This window comes from Pinus tabuliformis, chromosome 4_2, assembly GCF_031772625.1.
Source record: "Pinus tabuliformis cultivar Carrire ecotype Pingquan chromosome 4_2, CPIR1, whole genome shotgun sequence".
In the NCBI taxonomy this organism is placed as follows: domain Eukaryota; kingdom Viridiplantae; phylum Streptophyta; class Pinopsida; order Pinales; family Pinaceae; genus Pinus; species Pinus tabuliformis.
The window spans coordinates 1,118,014,664-1,118,036,556 of record NC_142304.1 but is presented as its reverse complement, the minus strand read 5'-3'; positions in this window follow the sequence as shown (position 1 = coordinate 1,118,036,556).

Genomic DNA, 21,893 nt, shown 5'->3' with positions numbered 1-21,893 from the left:
TTAAGTAAAGAATGAGTTTCATCATTTCATCCTTTTGGTTTTGATTCTCTAGGATTTCCTTGGTCTGTGGATGTTCAGTAGGAGGACATTTAAGTTGTTTCTTCAATGCAACAATGTCTACATTCTTTTTCTTAATGAGTTCTTCTGCACCTTTGACATTATTAATATCATATCCCATTTCAATAAAAAATCTTCAAGGGATTTAATTATGTTATCTCTAGCCTGTGAGGATGCTTTTTGTAGTTTCAACTGTACTTTTACATTTTCCAAAGAATTGTGAAGCTTTTGGGCACTCATATATTTTTCAGTCATAATTGAGTACATCATTTCTCCTACTTGCTTATGAAATTCTATTTGGTCTAGAGGATGAACATCTTTGGCAGAAATCTCATAATCTGTCATTTTGTAATCTGCTGTATTGTGGGCTGCGAAAAGGTCATCTACATTTTCCTTTCTTATAATCACATGCAGAAAGTAATCTGTTATGGCCTCTAGGAGTCTACTTCAAGTACTGTGAATATATTTTAGCTTTTATTTCTTCAATTTTAGCCTTGATATATTTGTATCTTTCTCTGTCCTTCGGTTCACTTGATGAAGAGACTTCAACACTATGTTGCTTCTAGATGATCTAAGCACTAGAAGTTGAAGGCTGATGAGTTTCCTTTGAAATTTAAGGAGGCAAATTTTCTTAATGATAGTGTCAATATCAATGATCTCAATTGTATCAATTTATTCTTCTTGCTCATTACAGGATTTCTTTTTTTGTACATTATTTCAAATTTGTTATCTCTTGTATCTTTGTTTGAGCAAGAACCTTATTCTCTAGTCCTTTTTACATTTTTTCCTGTAGGGATGGAGTATGTAGAATGGAACTAGTATCTATCTGCTCCTCCATATCCAGTAAGCTGTTTTCCAACCACTCTGACTAGTTGGCATATCTTTCAATCTTTCGCTTGCACTCATGCATAAAAGGGCTAAATTTAAACTTGAGGCTTGGTTTGTTTATTACACCTAACATATTTCCATTTGAAACTATCACTGAACTTCATCTCCTATAAACATCTTTCTGCTTCCTCTCCAGCATCCCTATTATTGTAGATAAAAGGACCAATCAGGTTCCTGATTTTAAACTGTGTTTTCTTCCTGGCTAATAGAAAATTAACATCATCTAAATTTATGATCTGCTTGATATATTCTAGTGAAAATATCCTCATGGGTAGATATTTGGGAAGCTTATATGGAGTGAGTTGACATCCATACACCCTAATTTTAGTGTGATTCTGGTATAAATACCAGTCTCCTGTTCTGATTTTTTTTTACAACTGTAAAACTTTCTTTATTTCATCACTGACCCTGGGTTGATTGCTACCGCTTAGCATGTTAATGACTGGGTGAACAAATGAATCAATTTACTCCTTGTAGCTAAAAATAGTGGAATATTCTTAGATTAAGGGTGTCCAAAAGATAACAGATCTAGGATGGCCCTTAGTGTCCAGTTTTTGGATGTTAACTGTAATCTTTTCTGACTAGAAGTATAGAAACATATGGAACAATACTGAAGAGTATTTGAATACTCTTTCTAGTTGGAGGGTTGCCTAGAAAAAAATAGAAAGGAAACCAAGTATAGGCTCATCTACATGTTCATCAGTGGTATATCCTAGAATATAGGACAACATGGTTACAATCTGTCTGGCTTTCTCAGAGAAAATGGTGGCAGAGTATGGAGGGCTATCTATAGGAACTTGGACCTTTTCTAGGAGGAAAGTATGAAAAATTTTGGATCTCTTGGGAAGGTGCAGCTTTAGGTACAGATCAATTAGGTTTTCAATAGAAAATGGGCTTCATTAGAATTTCACTGGATCTGTAACATTTCATTTGTTTATCGTTTAGTGATTGTGAACAAAATTTGTTGGCTAGGAGAGACTATGGATCTTTGACTTGGGATATAATAGAGTTGGCATAGGTGGATGATTTCAGGGAACTGGTGTGCCCGTGGGAACAAATATTTGGGTAAATTTGATTCCCATAGCCGAATATCATCATTCTGGTTGAGGAATTTATCTTTGCTCCAGTAGTGGAGTTCTAACAGATTGCTAGGGGAGGTTGTATCTTTGATATGGGAGGTGGCCAATATCTAGGTGAGGAGTTTGAAGGTGCTTTGCATCCAGAATGCTTTGGGAAGCCATAGATTCGTTTATTTTATTCAATTTATCACTATTTGGCTTAAGAAATAGGCTTAGGACCTTTGGGATAGTGTGAAAATATGAATATAGTCTGCAAAAAGGGTTTTGGATGCAGCAATGGCTTTCTTTAAGTTAGCAAGGCTTTAGATTGGTTCAATTGATTAACCTATTAGAAATGTTGTGCAAAGCTTAAGTACAGGCCTTCGGTACTTTAGGAATACCTGGAAAATGAAGCTTTGGTACGCAGAAGGGTTCTCTAGGGGTAGTGGAGGCTTTCTGAGGCTTCAATGGTATTTATCCTGCTTCAAATCAGAGTCTACGACATCTTCTGGTCGTAAATGGCTTAAAAAAATTCAACATATCTTATGGGATTTAGAATAGGTCAGGAGAGGCTCTTTCTACAACCACTAACAAAATAATAGTGAAAAGTTTGTAAAGGGTGGCTTCTTTGGCTTTTAACCAATAGTGGTTAATCTTTGGGCGTGGGGTTAAGTCTAAATAGCAAGGCGGTTTTGTCTGATGCAAGGAGGCAATAAGGTGGTTTATCGCACTGCTTTTGAGTGGCAGGGTGGTATTTTTTTAGAGGACGTGATATAACATGGAGCTGCCACGTAGCAAAAAGGCGAGTGGGGAAAATCACTAATCTCATGTGCTTTTGGGATGTGAAAGATTAGACGTCGAAGTGCACGATATGGGATGTGGGCCGTTGGATCTGGAGGTTAGTGATTAGAGGGTTATCACATGGTGGAGTTGTGAGGGATGAGTTCGGGTGTGGGGTTAGGTTATAGATAGGCAGAGGTTTACATGATAGTAGGAGTTTAAATGAAGTGGGACCAAGGGATATTGTATGTGGAGGGGTATAATACATATTGTGAGGGTTTAATATAGTGGGGGTTAGGATTATATGGTGAGGAATAAATATATCAAAACTATAGCTTAAAATAATATAAAGGGGTTTTGAGGAAATATGAGAGAAAGTGTTAGAAACACAGTAGGGATGAGTTAAATAATATCGGGTGGGATTTTCACATGGGGCCCGATTACCTTAAGGGAAGGGTTTTAATGATGGGAATGGGTTTTTAAGCTAGGGAAAGGATTTTATGGAAGGGAAAGCATTAGAATAAGGGGAAAATCAGGAAGGGGAATGTGTTAGAATGAGGGAAAATTAATAGGGAAGCAGTTTTATTACAAGGGAAAATGAGTTTGGAAGGAAGTTAGTAATATAAAATGAGCCAATTGATACTCTCCATGCCTTGTGAAAGCTCCTTCTGCCTACCCATCATTTACCCTAACATTTTTTCTTCATTCACTAGGTGCATTTGAGTTTGCTGACCCTTTATTTCTTTTTCTTTTGTAAGAAAACTATCTAATTCTAACCTTATGACTTTGCAGTGGCTCAGATTAAACTGTTGAGCTCATTATTATTCTCTACCTAACTACTTTTTGACCATTTAACAGTTTATCTAGATATTTATTCTCTATCTATTAGCATGAAATTTAAAGCATGAATGAATCAAAATTAAACTTTTTGGCCATCATGGATTGTGGCATTTTTGACAAGCTACACACAATCTTATTTTGTAAAACAAAGTAAAAAGTAGTGGCATTTGAAATTGCATCACTTTCAGAATCTATTTTTTATCTATTTTTGGTGGGGTTCATATTTTTTTTTTTTTTTTTAATCCTTTTCTTTTATTAGTCCTTTGATTTTTCTTTTAGGACTTCACCCTCTTTACATTTTTTATTTTTAATATGGGAAAACATTTTGGAGAAAGAAAAAGTATGTACAATATTACAAGACTAATCATAGTCAATTCAAAATTATGAATCCTATTATTATAGGACCCTAACAGGGGCAAGAAAGTCTACCACGTGCAGCAAGAAGGAGGATTCCAAGCTCAAGATGGAACAACTAGCTGAGAAGAGGAAGAAGGAGGCCACTGACAAGGACCAGGAGTAGTGCAATGCCACCCAGAAGACAAAAAAACAGACAGGTGAAACAGAGTGTGGCTCTGACAAAGGCATGAGGTTGCTTTCGCTCGAGACAGAGGAAGAAACAAACGAGCAAATAGAGTAGCACAGCGCGGACCTGCAGGTGACGTCTGCCCGCATCAAGTGTCCAAGGGAACAAGAGAAAGGAGGGTCAAGGAAGAAATCCAAGGCCACTAAGATGTCGCTAGACCCAATCACTCTCACAAAGGGCAATTTGCATGACATTGGAGACATGGTGTGGGATGTCACTGCAGAGGCACTATAGTAGTTGAAGAAATAGCAGCATCTACTCTTGGGGGCCATCCAGACAGGTCGATAGGAGCTACAGACCCACTCATCCTAGGCTGGTATCGTGTCCACCAACCTTGCTATCGGCACTTCAAAAGCTACCGAGATGTTGTGTGCAAAGGTCTCCAGCACGATAGTGCTGCCAGATGAAGCACTGACCATAGAGAATGACGTTGACAGGCCCACTGTCAGCGCCCTCAAGGGAGTGGGGTTGAACTTAGTAGCGCTCCCTAGTGAGGCACTCCACCTATTGCAGGATGGAGTGATCTCGGAGCTAGTGGCCTGTGAACACTGTGCTTTACAGGTGATCAATGAGCATAAGATTAATAATGAACATATGACCTTACAGTGAGACTCTGCCATCACTGCCATGATCGACCTGTCAAGAGTCATAAAGGGTTGTCTGCCATTATTTTTCAAAGTGTAAAGTCAGCTGTAAAGATCCACCCATGGTACACGCGAACCATGGGATTGTATAAAAAGGAGCTAAGTAAGTAAGCTCTACGTAGTCTTGGAGAAGATAGTGAAGAATGAAATGAAGAGTCTTGGTAGAGAAATCTAAGTGTTTCAGGTCTTAGCATAGGTAGAGGCTCTACAACTAAGTGCACAGAGGCCTAGGGTGGAAGTCCACAGCTGAGTGCATGGACCCTTGCAGCTGTGTGCAGAGGTCAAATAGAGTCTTTATTAAATTGAAGATATCAATAAAGAGAAGTATTCTACAAATTCTATGTATTTATTTCCTATTACTGCATCTGGTTATACTACGTTTTGGGTTTAATTTACAATGTTTATGTGATGCGCGAATATATGTGATTATATTGGTTAATTGAATGCAAGAAAGAATATTAATTTACGTGGTGCTAACTGTGATTGTTTAGTAAGATAAGTAAAACACTTAAGATAACTTGGGAACCTATACAATACATTGTCCTAGCAATGCGAAAGTACCTGGACTGCAGGTTAAGGTTGTGCGAAGGTCAATTGTACACCTTCATGGAGGTACTAAAGGGCAGAATAAAGGGCTAGACTGACAAAGCCCTAAAGCTTAGTAACCTACACGAAAATAGGAAAAGAGGGTACAAACTAACATCATAACCATCTCAGGGTGCAAAAACCTGGTTCTAGCATCCCCCCATATTACTTCGGGTGAGACTTTGGTCTGTGCTCCATGGGCTGATGCCGAAAGGGCCAGTAGTGTAGGGATTTGTTTGGCGAACTAACACTGAACCTCAGTCAGGACCCATACATCCAACATGACGCAACGCCACTCGTAATATTTATGCTGCAAGGGGGGTCCAAGGGGGGCGACGTTGTAATTTCATAGTCAATCTGGGCCATTCATTAGGCGAAGATCTGATGGTAGAAGTTATCTTTAATTTAGGGTTTTTTCCCTAGAAGGCAACCCCTCACGATATATGAGGGAATTGTATTGCGTCTATGTAGATCTATATTCTGAGCGAGGAAGAGAGAGGAGATTGAGAGAAAAGAGGGAATTATAGTGGATCTATTGTAGGTTGTATCTCTTCAGTTTTTTGGATAATATGAAAGGAATGACTGGTTGTTTCTCTGTGGATGCAGCCCAAATTGGGTGAACCACGTATATCTATGTCTCTCTTGTTTTATGTGTTTATATTTCTACAATATATTTTATGTGTTCCATTGCTCTGTAATATATAATTTTCTAATATTTGTAGCAGTAGATGCCGCGGTAGCAGATTGTGCTGTGCTCTTCGACCAATCTATGGAGGTAGTTACAACTATGCAAGAAGATCCTAACATGTAGAGGTTGAACACAGAAGCCCATGAATTACATCATCAGTACAATGAAGCAAGAGTGACGATGCGCACTTTCACTATTTCACAGCAATTGGATAAGCTGCATGATGCAAAACAGTTGCTTGAACAGGTGGAGGTAGTGCAAAGGAAAGAGGTGGTCCTCAAGGCTCAATTGGGGCCTTGGTTGGATGAAGCCTATGTTATCTCCACCACCATTGAGGAGAAATTGGCAATCCTACAGAGAACGCAACAGAAGATCAAGGAAGACAGCATAGGACCAACAACAAAGTAGATCAAATAGACAGCCACGTAGGGAACGGATGAGGTGACAGTGGCACAAGTAGAGCTGGGAGGTGTCCACAGTAAGATGACCATGCCAACAGAGTGACTCAAGGGTGAGTCATGATATTTGTGTTGGGGGCCTGTTGGGACAGGATCCCCCAAGGTCAATTTTGGGGCAAAAGCCCAAGTTTTGGGGCAAAAATCCCAAGTTTTGTTGTAAATAATGTAAAGTCTCCTCAAGTTATGGTCGTGAAGTGCATAGATAGTTAAGTGTCATAAAGGGTTTTACCCTTCTGTTATGTAAGTTGTGTCGGCTCGTATAGATTGTATAAAACAGAGAGTCTTAGAGAGTCTAAGGCATAGATAGAAACGGGGAATGGAGATGTAATGGGTCATTAGTAGTAAGAGAGAAGAAGTCTTAGAGTATAAGAGAGGCTTTTCAGTTGTGTACACAGAGGCCTAGAGTAGAGTTTGCAGCTGAGTCTGTGGACCCCTGCAGCTGAGTGCGTAGGGAAGTCTTGAGTCTATAAGAAGAACAAAATCATTAATAAAGAGATTATTCTAGAAATATTTGTGTTTTGTCTATCTATTCTTGTTACGAATGAATGCGCTCGTATGCTATGATGAATGATGGGTTTATAAATTAATGCTCTACCCATGTGCAATTTTACATGGTTTTCATTGTCATATGAATGCAAGTAATAATAATTTTTTATGCGAAGAATATCTTATTGCATGTTAATATTATCAACACTTAAGCCAACCTGGGAAAATACAGGCTTAAGGGTAGTTAAAGAGGCATGTAGAGGGTTGATTCACTTGTTTAGGGTCCGTGAAAGGCAGTCATAGACCTTCGCGGAGGTATAGAATCTGACTAAGAGAAATTATATCAATAAGCCTGTTATGAAACCAGCTCAAGAAAAGATAGAAAAGATAGATCAACGCCTTAGAATTCAACCTCTTCGAGGGGGCAACCTCCTTTACATTACATAGATGAACAATTCTTGGATGATACAAATGACAAAACCTCCTTTCTATATATAGGAGTCTAAGGAGTCACAATATAATCCAGTCGACCTAACAATAATAATATAAAGCCACAAAAATAACAATAGAGGGATTCTATGGGGCACAGAAATAACAACATGGGGTTAATAGGGGCACAACAATATAAATAAGGGGTAGAACTACAATAGTAATGGGGTAATCACTAGTATTATAGGGACCCAACATGCCCCTCTCCTTCAAAAAAGTGTTGTCCTCAACGCTTGAGTAGTTCTAGATACTTCTGCATAAAATTCTCATCCTCCCATGTGGAATCTTCAGCGGATAAGTTCTTCCACTTGATAAGATACTCTGAAATTGATCGATTTCGTAGCTGTCGAGTTCCTATTTCTGTGACTGATTCCGGTTCCAATATAATTTTTCCTTCCTCATCAAGTTCTGGCAATATTGTTTGAACTGGTAGCTTGTCGCCTATAACCTTCTTTAAACATGAAACATGGAAAACTGGGTGCAATCGAGAAGCTGTAGAAAGCTCCAATTTGTATGCCATAGTACCAATATTTTGCAACACCTTGTATGGACCATAATACTTTGGTGATAATTAATTATCCTTCTTAGCTTGCTTTAGGGACATTTGCTTATATGGTTGTAGCCGTAGGAATACCCAATCACCTACATCAAAACTTCTTTCACTACGATGTTGATATGCCTGTTGTTTCATTCTATTTTGTGCCAACATGAGGTTATCCTTTAAGAGTTGGAGGACTTGTTGTTGATGTTCGATGTGATGTTCCACTGCCTGAACCTTAGAATTTTCTCTTAAATATGATGTGATGGATGGTGGTTGATACCCATAAAGTGCCATAAATGGGGTATTTTTGTTACTGTATGGAAGGAAGTGTTATACCACCATTCAGCTAGAGGCAACCATTTGACCCATTGTGTCTGTTTATCAGAAACAAAGCAACGAAGATATCCTTCCAAACATTTGTTTAGTATCTCAGTTTGCCCATTAGATTGAGGATGATAAGATGAGCTATGAGCTAACTGAGTACCCAGACAAGAAAATAGTTCTGTCCAAAAATTTCCAGTGAAAATGGGATCTCTGTCACTTACAATAATCTTTTGGTTTCCATGTAGCTTTTGAATTGTTTCCATAAATGCAGTAGAAACTGTACTGGCTTTAAATGGATGTGATAATGCACAAAAGTGTGCATACTTGGTAAGTCTGTCAACTACCACCATGATTACACTCTTTCCCTCAGACTTGGGTAAACCTGTGATAAAATCCATTGAAACCTCCTCCCAACGTTGGCTTGGAATGGATAAAGGTTGTAATAGACCCGATGTCTTAATTGTTTCAACTTTATTTTGTTGGCAAACCAAACATTCCGCCACAAACTTTTGAATATCTGATTTAAGGCCATCCCAAAAAAATTCCTTCTTAACCCTATGGTAAGTTTTTAAAAATCCTGAGTGCCCTCCTAAGGGAGAAGTGTGCAATTCCATAAGAATATTTTGTTTTAGCTGGGAATTATTACAGAGGTATAAGCGATCTTTGTACCATAACGAATCATTTTGCTCGCTAAATGTATCAGACATACTGGAATCTTGTTGTAGCTTTCGAATAAGTGCCCACACTTCTTCATCATTCTTCCATTCCTCCCTTGCTTCGTTTATCCAATCTGGTTGGATAATAGAAATGACGCACAACAATACTTCCACATCCTCATCCTTTCTTGAGAGTGCATATGCCACCACATTTTGCTTCCCTTTTTTTTAGATGATTTCAAAGCCATAACCCAACATCTTTGTGACCCACTTTTGTTGCTCTTCAGAGGATAATCTTTGTTCTAAAAAGTATTTAAGGCTATCATGATCTGTTTTTACCTTGAAGTGTCTTCCCATTAGGTAGGGTCGCCATTTCTTAAGTGCATGGAGTATTGCCAACATTTCTTTCTCATAAATAGCTTTGCTTAAAAATTTTCCCTTGATTGGACGACTTTCAAAAGTAATGGGTCTTTCATCTTGCATTAGAACAGCACCAATTCCATTTCCTAAAGCATCACATTCCACAATAAAGGTTTTTGTGAAGTCTGGTGTAGCTAAGACTGGTGCTTGGCACATTGCCTCTTTAAGATGTTCAAAGGCCTTTGTTGCTTCCGGAGTCCATGAAAATGCATCTTTCTTCAATAATGTTGTTAGAGGTGCTGCTATTCTCCCATAATTCTTAACAAATTTGCGATAATACCATATCAACCCAAGAAATCCCCGCAGATGCTTTATGGATGTGGGGATTTTCCATTCCTTAATGGCTTTAATTTTGCTAGGGTCTACATTAACTCCTTCATGAGATACAATATGACCCAAATATTCCACCTCCTGGGCTCCAAAGAAACATTTGGATCTTTTTGCATATAATTGTTTCTCCTCCAATAGTTGTAGCACCTTGTCAACATGTTCAACATGATCCTTCCAAGACTTGTTGTAGATTAGTATATCATCAAAAAATACTAACACAAATTTTCTAAGGAATGGTTTGAAAATTGAATTCATCAAACCTTGAAATGTTGAAGGTGCATTGGTAAGGCCAAAAGGCATGACCAAAAATTCATAATGACCCTCATGAGTTCTAAATGCTGTTTTTGGAATGTCTTCAATCTTCATTCTGATTTGATGATATCCTGAACGAAGATCCAACTTGGTGAAGTAAATTGATCCATGCAATTCATCGAGTAATTCATCAATGACAGGAATGGGGAACTTATCTTTAATAGTGAGCTTGTTGAGCTCCCTATAATCCTGACACATGCACCATGATCCATCCTTCTTGTGCACCAATACTACTGGAGTAGAGAAAGAACTTTGACTTGGTTGAATTATACCAACCTCTAACATTTCTGCAACCATACGTTCAATTTCACTTTTTTGGACATAGGGATATATATACGGCCTGATATTTGGAGGAACACTTCCTGGAATCAGATGAATAGCATGATCATGATCACGCATAGGTGGGAGACCCTTGGGAGTCTCAAATACCTTGGAATGATTGTCCAAGACTTTTTGGAAATCTAGAGAAATAGATGATTCCAATGTGGAAACATCTAGCGAGCATAATTGTGCAATTACACCTCTTTGCTCCTTTTTTAGAAGCTTTGTCATACCATGAGAGCTGATTATCTTTCCTGGTTTCCTTGCAATACCCCTTAATTCAAATTCCTTTCCTTCTGTAGAAAATTTGATGAAAAGTTCTTGAAAATTAAAAGCTATTGTACCCAAGGATTGTAGCCATTGGTCTCCTAGTACAACATCAGCATCTCCCATTGGAATGGAAAGCATTGGGCTAGTCAATACATATACTCACATGGATAGCTTGATATTATGGCACCTTCCAGAGAAATTTATTGTTCCTCCATTTGCAATCATCACTTGACACTCTGGTGCTGGATATAGGAAGAAATTCAATTCTTTTGCTACCCTACAATGAATAAAATTGTGGGTGCTTCCTGAATCAATCAACACTATCACCTTGTTCTTCTTGATTTGTCCTTCCATCTTAATGGTTTGAGGAGTGGTAATTCCCACCAATGCATTACAAGATATGGTCGGATTTATTTGTTCTTCATCTAGGCTTTGTTCCTGGAGTATATCTTCTTCTTTTGACCTTTCTTGCTCCTTTTCTTCTTCCTCTTCATAATATATGTAGAATAATTTCTTCTCAGCCCACTTATGACCTTTAGTGTATTTGCTATCACAACTGTAACAAAGCCCTTTTGATTTTTTTTCTTCCAATTGTTTTGGTGTCAACCTTATATGTTGTGGAAGACTAGGGGCAACAACACTTCTGTCTTTATAGTTGTGAGTGGTATGCTTCCTGGTTGCCATAATTTTGCTTTCCATTTTTCTTGCTAACCTGAATGCCTTCTCTAATGAATCAGGTTCCCAAAGGCGAACATCATGTTGGATATTATCCTTTAAAGACCCTATGAACACATCAATCCTATGCTCCTCTGGAATATCTTTTACCCTTATGTTCAGTTTTTGGAACTCCTCAATGTGCTCCATTACTGAACCCTTTTGTTTGAGACTTATCAATTGGCTAAAAAAAGTGTTGCTTTTTGTATCTTCATAATGTGCTATCAATTCTTCCTTAAAAATTGTGAGAGCAAAGCCATTGATACCATACAAACTGATTTGGTTCCAAATATATAGTTGCCATACATACCTTTTGTGTGTTTTTCACATTATTGAGATCGAAGAACTGCTCCATCTGTAATATCCATGTGGCGGAATCCTTGCCATCAAACTTCCTCATGTCGATTTTTGGAATATGGTGCGTCTTCGATCCAACATTAGAGTCTATGGAATCATGATTAACATTACTTTTGTTCACATCATGATTTTCCTTTACAACCTTTTCACCATTAGTAAGTATTTCTTGTAGAAAATTTGTCAAATCTGTCTTCAAATCTGCCATGTTTGTCTTCAAATATGTCTTCAACTCTGCCATGTCTCTCTTCAAATATGTCTTCGAATCATCCATCTTAGCTTCCATGCCCTTTATCTTAGATTCCACGCCATTTATCTTAGCTTCTGTTAGCTTTTGTGAGCGTGACATTTGTTGCACTTGTCAGGTTCCTTACTAGGTGTTTGCATTTTCTTTCCTCGGGGCATCAGTTACCGATAATAATTCTTTACTATGCCCTTTGAATTCCTTCAAACCCAGCTTACACAAAAATTAAAAAAAAAACTACACACCTTTTTTCACTTTGTAGAAGCCTGATATTAAATCTGATGTATATCTGTAATTACAGATCCTCCAATTCTAAAATTGCGATCTATAGTAGCCTTCTGTGTCTTCTTTCCAATGCCACAAGTATGACCCAATTTGGATTTTCCAAGGAAGAGTTATGCGAAATATCCCACAATGACTTGATTATAGACTAGTTTAGTAGACGAACTTGTACAACGTGCCACGAGTCACTATTTCCACCTATAGATCTGAAAAATGCATACAAGAAACTGCAGTCCATCCTCTTTCTGTACCTTCTGATGAAATTTCAATCCGATCCCCAGATAGAAAGTTATGACGATTTTCCCCAGGTCACCTGTTTTGAATGTAATTCAGGAGTTTGCAAAAAGACCAACTTCCTCAGATCATATCTCCGCAAATATCGTGCAAAAAGCTCTGAAATTTGGAAACAAGGTTCAACACGATTTCTTCTCAAATGGGTTTTTTTTGCGACTTCTGAAACATCACAGAAAGATAGTTATAGTGAAAATGCCACGATGACCTGTTTGGAGCAGCGAAACCCTAGAATCCAAAGCTCTGATACCAAATGTTATGAAACCAGCTCAAGAAAAGATAGAAAAGATAGATCAATGCCTTAGAATTCAGCCTCTTCGAGGGGGCAACCTCCTTTACATTACATAGATGAACAATTCTTGGATGATACAAATGACAAAACCTCCTTTCTATATATAGGAGTCTAAGGAGTCACAATATAATCCAGCCGACCTAACAATAATAATATAAAGCCACAAAAATAACAATAGAGGGATTCTATGGGGCACAAAAATAACAACATGGGGGTAATAGGGGCACAACAATATAAATAAAGGGTATAACTACAATAGTAATGGGGTAATCACTAGTATTATAGGGACCCAAAAAAGCCTTAAACGCTTATCGATATATGTGAAGGCCAGTTTACTATATAAAATGACATCACGCTCATCTTTGGTTGCAGAAACTTGGTTCCAGAATCCCTCCATACTGCTTCAGGTGAGACTTCAGTCCGCGCTCTGCGGATTGATGCCAAAAGGGCCAGTAGCGTAGGGATATGTTTGGAAAACTTCACTCTGAACTTGGGTTAGAACCCACTAAGCCAATAGTAGGTTGTAGTCAATTTTGGGAAAAAGTGGTAGGCTCAGAATTATTAAGGTTGAGCTCTTTGATTATTGTTGGTGATCTTAATTTCACGGTCGGAAATTGATAAATTTGGGGTGCAAATGCAAAGGAAGATTATTTATCTACATTATTTAAGGAAATGATGGAGTAACAAGCCATGGTTGACATATAGATGATACCCATTGGTAATACATGGAGGAATAGGTGCATAGATGCAACAAGGATATCCAAGAAACTTGCCATATTGCTAGTGAGTATGACTATGCACAATCTTTATATAGGATTCAGATAATGCATTATTCCTGCCTTCATTTCAGATCATCTTCCTATCATGCTTACATGGGATGGGGAGATAAGGAGGAGATCTTTCCCATTCAAGTTTCATCCGAAATGGCTACAGTTGGAGGAATTTGGGACTTTGGTACACGAAGTATGGAAATGGTGGAGATTTCACCACAAAAAAACCATATGACATCTATATGCTAGAAAATTAAAACATTGAAAGAGGAAACAAGGCGATGGATAAAGGAAAAGAAGGAGGTTGAGATAAAAGACATCAAAGAGATAGAGGTCATTCTACAATATTACAATGATCCCTCAGATCCCATTTTTTTTTTAGAGGCATATAGATCCCAGGTCATTGAATTGGAAGGTAGGAGAAGTGATATCCTCAGATCACAAGAAGAAAAAATAAGGATGAAAAGCAGGGATATGTGGATTAAAGCTGGAGACAAAAACATGAGATTCTTCCATACGGAATTCAGCAACAAAAATATATATAATTCTATTCTGAAAATTAAGGATGTTTCAGGGAATATATACAAAAACCTAGAGGACATAGAGAAAACGACAGTTACACATTTTAAAGGGAAATTTATAGAACAATTACCTTCATTTATGTCTCAAATGGAATATATCACATCACTGCCCATAATGTTTTCTGAGGAGGATAATGCAAAAATGGGGCTTCCAATTTTGCACATAGAGTTGACTAAGGTATTGAAGGTATGCGCCAAAGAGAAGAGTCTGGGGCTGGACGAGTGGGGGGTAGAATTATTTCTACATTTCAAAGAGCTGATGATTCCAGATTTATTAACGATTGTGGAAGAATATAGGACACAAAGGTATATTTCAGGTGCCATTAATGCGACTTTCATTGCGTTGATCCCCAAGAAGGAGAGGCCTGAGTTGTTTGCATATTATAGGTTGATTTTCCTTTGCAATTTAGTCTATAAGATGATATCAAATTTGATTTCGTACAAGATAAAACTGGTATTGTCTAAGAACATTGTTACACAACAATTTGTCACTGTCTCCCTGTCAGTTACCCTGCTGTGCCAAGAATTCACACCTAATCAAGTTCATGCCTTCTGAACTGGCCCAAAACCCATTTTTCCAAAGTTTTCCTCATCAGCGCGTCTATCTCTAAAATATCCGCGCTGACCGGTGGTTCTTAGTGTTTTCAGTGCGCTGCCAGTGCGGAAGCACACGACTTTTCCGCGCTGGTCGCCATCGCACCTCTGCTTGTATTAAGTCGCGCTGACATGACTTTCCCAGTTATTGAGGCGCGACGTCAGCGCGTCAGTTGCCTTATAACCCGCGCTGATCCTGTTTGGGCGAATTTGTTCCAACAGTCAGCCTTCCAGATTATTCCAGGCCTGGTTGTTGGCTTTGTGAGTATCGACTCCCTTCTATGGCATGTTTGTTCGACCCTTTGCAACCACTTCCCTCAAGGATAAGCTTGCCCTTCCACCCTTTTAGGAGGCTCCTTCTCCTATATAAACTGCCACCATTACCATGAGCAGCTAGTTTTTGAATAGCTTGGATTGTGTAAAGCTTATAGTGCTCAGATTGCTGCTACTATAGGTATTTGGTGTGCTAAGTGTGGAAGTGATTGATAGCTTAGGGAAGGTTGTTTTGTGTTGCTAGTGTGAGAGAGAGTTTCTTGTCTTGGGAGAATCATTTCCAAAGGTGAATGCTTGAGACGCTTGCTGACTGGCCCCTCCTGAGAAGGATACCGACGTCAGAACATTTGGTTGTACTCTTCTCTACTTTAATTAATAACAGATGACTGCTACTATTGTTCCAAAAAAAAAAAAAAAAAAAAAAAAATTGAAAAGGAAAAGAACATTTCGTGGATTTTCATTTTCAAAATAAAAAGTTTCCTTTCCTCGCTTTAGCTGCATTAAGTTGCTTGTTTGCTTGTATTTGTTTTGTTTGATCAAAATTCTTTGCCCTCTCATAGCTAGAATTCATCGAACAAAATGAAATTCTTTGGCATGTAGTTTGCATCTAGGTAATTGTGAGAGAACATACAATAGAGCTTGAAATCGAAACTTAATCTCAAGATCAATTGTAAAATGAACCAAATGAATCTAAAAACGCATTGGAACTAAACGCAAATATCTAGAGGTCTAGGTTAGAGACGTGTTCTGGCGTCTTTAAACATAGTCACTGTGGTTTCACATTAGGTTGGGTGATTCCTCCTTCTGTGACTCGATAGTGGTCTAACACGGACTGTGCTCCCACGTACCGTCGTGTATATAGGGAGACCCCACTAGGCTTTTATCCTTTATCCATAGGAAGCCGAGTCTGTCGCCTTGTGAACCGTAATGCACCGAACACAGCATTCGGGAAGATTGACTGCAGTACGGAAAGTCCTTGGCTCTCATACGATTGCTGAGGTGTATAAGCAGTTTTACGGGTTGCTTGGTAAACCTTATACCTAGAGTCTCCAGAGCAGTCACTTTTGATCCTTTTCGGACTCCCTAAATGAAAAGGTGCCTGTGAGCGTCTTGTCACTTCGTGCTCATTAAACATTCGAAGGAGACTGGAGTCATCTTTTCGTCCTTTTCTCGACTCCTGAAACATGAAAAGGTCAAGTTTGGTTCTTGTGTCTTAAAATTAATTTGGCCACGATAACATCACCTGTTTTAGATCTTGTGTGCGATAGTTTTGAGTAGGGTTTTATCGTTAGTTTCCTTTAGGTTTTCTAAGGGGTCTGGTCATCCTGGCTGACCCATCAACTCCCGGTCCAAGTGATCAAGGTTCTCCATCTTCTGTTGCTCCAGAGGTACCAGTTGTAAGCGGTACTCTTCCTATTGTTCCGAGTATCCAGCCTATCAACGTACGTGCCCCAGGCGACGAAGATTACATAGAAGATTGGAATCCTATCTGGGAGCCCGATTATACCCCTCGTACCCCTCGTACCCCTCTCGGTATGTCGTCTCCAATGTCTACTTCCCCCATGGATGAGACAGCTTCCAGCACCGGTGAGACGCCCGTGGTGACAGACATCGAGACCCCGATCCCGGCTTCCTCTCCCCTCCCTCCACGATATCAATCAGTGAGGGATAGGATAGCCACTAGAACGACTTCTATGACTATATGGGATCCTAGTCTTATTGCCTCCACCGGGCCCTTTGTTTCGCAGCCCCTTAGTACACCCCTTACGATAGGGCTTAACACACCCGTTACCTCAGTTCCCACTAAACCTACTGTTTGTGTAGCACGTCCGACTCCGGTTGTCAGTGCTGAACCGGCATCCTCGTCTGCAAACCCTCAAGCTGGTCCCTTTTCTGGTGGCATTCCAGGAGCGAGGCCGTATGATGCTTTTGGGCAACCCATAACGGACCCAGATTACGAAGGTCCCCTCTTTTACTATGATGAAAACGGTGAGTACCTTGAGACCATTTCGGTCCTTCCTCATCGTCCTTTCGAAGAAAACGAGGAACCGTTGAACGTTACGTATGATCCCGCTACTCACATTCTCCATGGGAACCGGGATCCTCCCAGACAGCCCATAGGACCGCCCAATCAAGGCCAGCCACTCTATGTGCAAACCCCTCAGGGGCAACCACTTCATGGCCCGCCTTACCCAGGACAATCTGGGGGCCCACAGGGTCAACCTTACCAGGGACAACCCAAAGGCATTGGAGGTTCGTCATATTCGCATCAGAGTCAACCTACTGGACAACCAGGGCAGCCTTCCATTCAGCAAGGCCAACTCGGTTTCCAGCAAGGGTACCCATCTGGACAAACTGGGTCAGTTTATAATCCTCAAAATCAACCAGTAGTCCAGCAGGGGTATCCTCTTGGGCAGGGTGGACAACCCTATGTACAACAGGGCCAACCTACCGCCCAGTCTGGTCATCTCCCTGGGCAGGGTGGACAACCCTATGTTCAACAGGGCCAACCCACCGCTCAATTCACGAATCCTTCTGGGCAAGGGGGGCAACCTACTATACAGCAAGGCCAACCCTCTGCTCAGCCCATGCACCAAGGAGGGCAGCCTGCCATGCAGCAAGCCTAGCCCTCTTCTCAATCTGTTCACACTAGGGGGCAAACGGGCCAACCGTCTATACAGCAAGGTCAACCCGCCTTCTGCCCTAATCATCAACCTGGACAAGCTGGCCAACCTCGGCGTCAACCAAATATCCAGCCAGTTCAGTCATCCGTTCCGCAAGGACAACCCTTGGTGGCGCATGGACAACCTGGTGCCCAGCAAGTCTATCCCGCTGGCCAACTAGGTCCATCTCAAATCCAACCAGGTCAACCTTTGGGACATATGGTTCAACCCCAGCCGGTTCAAGGACATTACCCTGGGCCTCAAACTCAAACAGGTTATCAACCTTCTTACCAAACGCAGCCTACCTATCAGGCTCCGTATGGGGCCCAACAGTCATATGGCTACCAGCAACCCCAGGGGCAAAATCAGTTTGCTCCTTATCAAAATTATCAGCAACCACAAGTCACCCCTTATCAAAATTACCAATATGGTGCACCTGCCGGGCAAGCTGCTGGTACATGGGGAGCTGGGGGGCAGACACAGGGATAGCCGTCCGCATATGGCCAGAATCCATACGGACAGAACCCCTACGGACAAACTCCCTATGCGCCAGGCCCTTTTGGACCGGGTCCATCGGGACAAAATTCTTACGCGCCAGGCCCTTTTGGGCCGGGCCCGTCCGGATAGAGTTCGTGGGGGCAACCACAATCTGGGTGGAACCCTAATGTCGCCTCGAATCCGCAGCCACAGATGTCCTTTAACCCGCAGCTACCATTTTTAGCAACGTTGGAACTACCTGATGTGTCCAAGTTAACAAATGACCCTATTTTGCATAATCCGTATTGGCCACCGGTTCCAACCATAATACCAGGTGACTGTCCAAAGTTTGACGGCAAAGCCGGTGAGGACCCTCAGGCCCATGTAATGACTTATCACCTTTGGTGCTCATCTAACTCATGGCTTGATGATTCTATCCGGCTTCGCCTCTTCCAGAGGACTCTCACTGGTTCAGCTGCTAAATGGTACATTGAACTCAATCGCGACATGTTTTCGGATTTCAACTCGTTGGCTATGGCCTTTTTAACTCATTTTCAGTTACCCATTCGGTACGAGACTGGGACCCATCTTCTCACGTCTCTCAAACAGGATACGGCTACGCACATCTCTGATCATATACATGAATGGAGAAGGCGTCGTCGTTTGATTAAATTTTGGATTCCTGATCAACTCCTGACCGACTGGTTCACGACTTCCTTTGTCCCTAAAATTGCAAAAGATATCGCAATGGGAGCGTGTGTAACTGAGGAGCAAGCGATCGCGCGAGCTCAGTACCTTGACTTAGTGTATTCTCAGTCAGGTACTTTGTATGAGTATTTTCCATATGCCCCGAGGCCCGGACAACCCAAAGCTCCACCAAAGCCTTCTGTTGATGGATTCATTGGTTCTGTAAATTCATAATCTAAGAAATCGGCCGCGAACCCTAGGAAGCAGAAACAGAACGCCTCTAATGAGAATGCTCCTCAGTGCCAATCTATTTCTGAGAATACCTCCGAGGTAAACACCGTTCAGTCCACCGCGGCAGACAAATCCTCGAAAGGCAAAAAGAAAGGGAAGGCCAAAGATAAATCTGGACAGCCCAAGTAGAACCCTCCTAAACCTCCCTCTGAGGAAGGAGCCAAATGGAAGCCTAAGTATCCTTGTCTCATCTGCGAGGAGGATCACTACACCAAGGATTGCCCTAGGCGGTCCGAGGTTAGTTGGCTTTTGAAAGGTGCTCCAGGGCCTCCTGCTGTGCTTAAAGAGCCTTTCCCGTCCCAGCAGATGCATCAGGTGGCAGATCCTTCTCAATCCTCTTCCTCGTTCGGTTCTCAAGTGTTCATGGCTGGAACCATCCCCATCCATGTTTCAACTTGAGCGAAAGATTATCCATCTCCAGCCGAGAAAGAGCTGGAGGTTCCCTCCAACGCTCCTCCGTCCAGTTCTGGTCCCCTTCACATCGAATGGCCCAACACCGAGACGATCCCCCGACCCCCTCCCAAAGGTGTACTCAGGAAGTCATCTTATAACCCCAATGCTCGTGCTGCCCAGCATTATAGCATTGTTGAGGACTTAGCTCAGGCTCCGTCTACTATGTCTGCATTAGAAGTCCTCCAGAGCTGCCCCTCCCAGAGGAAGTCCTTACTGTTAGCGATTGGTGGCATAGACTCGGCAGATTCGGATTTAATTTCTTTTGATCTCGAGGGTTTCACACAGAGACTGCCTCATCAGGTGACCTTCCTTATACAAGTTCTCATCAACGGCAAAACGATCCATCATACAGTCATTGATGAAGGTGCCTCAACCTGCATCATGTCGGTTGCTTGCTGGAAGGCTATTGGTTCTCCTGCTCTGAGCCAGTCTCCTACGACCCTGGAGGCTTTCGATGGAAGAGAATCTCGTCCATATGGTATTCTCCCGCGACTGCCTATCTCTTTAGAAGGGAAAACGATAGAAGTAGAGGTTGAAGTCGTTGACGCTAATCTCACTTACAACCTCCTCCTTGGACGAAGCTAAACATATGCCATGCAAGCCGTGGCTTCCTCCTTGTTCCGTGTCGTTCACTTCCCCCATCAAGGGAAAATCGTCACGGTGGACCAGCTGTCTTTTTTTGCTTCCTCTTCGGAAGGGAATGTGCCATTCGTAGAGCATACCTCCAAGTCGCTAGTGAGTGTGGGTGCTGGATTATTCAAAGATCCCTCCTTGATGGGAGTCTTTCCCCTCCCACCTCCGAATCTCGCCTCCGTTAACATGATTACAGTGCGTTCTGATCCATGGGTTCTCCCTCCCTTGAATCAGGAAGACTCTTGGGGCGAGATGATGCCGTTGAGTCCTGCCGAGCTCAACTACATCGAGATTGTCGCTGCATCGGCTCCACCTCCTGAACCTGCTTTTCCGAGCAGTGTTCCTGATTCATATGACCACTTCCCTTGGTCGGGAGAGGAGGCCACTTCGGATCCCCTGAAGGAATCATTTCCCTCCGACGAGGCTATCATTGAGACTATGTCTCTTGAGGAGCTCCCTTGGTTAGATTACCACCATCGCTCTTCGTTTCTCCCTCCTCATTCGGAAATGGTCGCATGTCTCGAGCGGTTTGCTTCATGTGTCCCATCTCCGCCTCTCCAAATGCCTATTCAGTTATATCAAGTGTCTTCGGAAGGAAATATGGGTAACATTACACAAACCCAGGCTATCGACATCTCTGTCAAACCAGGGATTGTAGAGAATATTTTCATTGGAGTCACATGCACTCCTGAGGAAGTTCAACTTTATACCGCTTTATTTCGTGAATTCCGTGATGTTTTCGCATGGTCTTACGAGGAAATGCCCGGCATTGACCCTAGTATTGTGGAGCACGAAATACCTACTTATCCCGGCGCTAAGCCTGTTCGTCAGCGTTTACGCCCAGTGCACCCTCGAAAGGCTGCAGCCATCAAGGCCGAAGTTGAAAAACTTCTTCGAGCTGGTTTCATCTATGCCATTCCCCTCACGGAATGGGTATCCAATATAGTCCCTGTGAATAAAACGCAGGGCACTATTCGGGTCTGTGTTGACTATCGCGACATCAATCGTGCTTGTCCAAAAGATAATTTCCCTATGCCTTTTATTGATCAGCTTATTGATGACTGCGCAGGAAGCGAGATTTATTCGTTTATGGACGGCTTCTCTGGTTACAACCAGATCAACATAGCCCCCGCAGACCAGCATAAGACTGCTTTCATTTGTCCTTGGGGCACCTTCGCTTACAAGAAGCTACCTTTCGGCCTTAAAAATGCCGGTGCCACTTTCCAGCGTGCGATGTCGTATGATTTTCATGATATCCGACACATCGTACAGCCTTACCTGGATGATCTCCCATCTCATTCAGCTAAACGTCAAGACCATCCATCTCATTTACGCGAAATCTTTCTCCGCTGTCGACACTACCGTATTCGACTCAATCCGCATAAGTGTGTCTTCTGTGTAGAATCTGGCCGACTGCTCGGGTTCATCGTCTCCCGAGAAGGTATCCGTCTGGATCCCCTTAAGGTCGAGGCCATTTTGAATCTTCCTCCCCCTGCCTCTCTATTACAGTTACAGAGCTTGCAGGGAAAAGCTAATTTTCTCAGACGATTCATTCCAAATTATG